The sequence below is a fragment of the Giraffa tippelskirchi genome, chromosome 11 (genome assembly GCF_054371585.1).
Source record: "Giraffa tippelskirchi isolate mGirTip1 chromosome 11, T2T-mGirTip1v1.2.pri, whole genome shotgun sequence".
Taxonomy (NCBI): domain Eukaryota; kingdom Metazoa; phylum Chordata; class Mammalia; order Artiodactyla; family Giraffidae; genus Giraffa; species Giraffa tippelskirchi.
In genome coordinates this window covers 89,097,985-89,099,216 of record NC_137285.1, presented here as the reverse complement: position 1 = coordinate 89,099,216, position 1,232 = coordinate 89,097,985, and the positions used below count along the sequence as shown (strand labels likewise).

At 39.6% G+C, this 1,232-nt stretch overlaps 1 pseudogene; it reads left to right on the top strand.

Moving 5' to 3' along the window:
* The first annotated feature begins 257 nt into the window (after positions 1-257).
* Positions 258-749, top strand: LOC145527794 (peptidyl-prolyl cis-trans isomerase A pseudogene; annotated as a pseudogene).
* The last annotated feature ends 483 nt before the right edge of the window (positions 750-1,232 follow it).

Below are 1,232 nucleotides of genomic sequence, written 5' to 3'. Positions count from 1 at the left end.
TGGTAAAGAATTAGATGGCAAAGAATCTGCCTATAATGTGGGAGACCTGGGCTCGATCCTTTGGTTGGGAAGATCCCCTGGAGAAGGGAATGACTACCCACTCTAGTATACTCACCTGGAGAATTCCATGGACAGAGGATCCTGGAGGGCTACAGTCCATTGGGTCTTGAGAGTCGGACACAACTGAAATACTAACACTTTCACTTTTCCAGTCCCTGCAGACACTGCCAGCCCAGAGCCTCCTGTGCTGCCCAGCCATGGTCAGCCCACCTGAGTTCTTTGACATTGCCATTGACAGCCAGTCCTTGTGCTACATCCCCTTCTAGTTGTTTGCAAGACAAACTTCCAAAGACAGCAGAAAAACTTCATATTCTGAGCACTGAGGAGAGAGGATTTGATTATAAAAGTTCCTGCTTTCACAGAATAATTCTTGTAATTATACGCCAGAGTGGTGTCTTCACATGTCATAATGCACTAGTGGCAAGTTCATCTATGGGGAGATAATTGATGAGAATTTCATCTTGAAACATATGGGTCCTAGTACCTTGTTCATGGCAAACACTGGCACCAAGACAAACAGTTGCCAGTTTTTTATGTGCATTATTAAGACTGAGTGGTTGAATGGCAAGCTTGTAGTCTTTGGGAGGGTGAAAGAAAGCATGAATATTCTGGAAGCCATGAAGTGCTTTGAGTCCAGGAATGTCAAAACCTGAAAGAAGATCACCATTGCTGACTGTGGGCAAATCTAATAAATTTGACTTGTACTTTGTCTTAATCATCAGAACATCCCTTTTATAGCTCATGAGAGCACCCCTTCAATTCCATCTGTCAAAATATCCTATAATCTTTGTTCTCACTGCAGTTCTATGGGCTCCATATTTTCCTTCTCTCTCTCTAAGTTTCACTGTATTGCAAAGTTAAGTTTATGATTATGAAATAAAAACTAAACAACAATGAAAACATTAACTCCAAAAGATTTTGAGAATTAAATACCATTGGTTCTGTTTGGATCCCATTCTACCACTCAAATAATTCACTATTTTCTGTAGGCAGCATGTAGATGTCTTGTTGTTGTTGTTGTTGCTTTTCATTATTATCAATTCAGCTACTCTATGTCTTCTGATGTGAGAATTTAGTTCACTTGAACTTAAAGAAATTACTCAAAATAATGTTTCTGTTGGCATTTGGTTCATTGTTTTCTGACTAATTTGTAGTTCCTCTCTGTTCTTTTC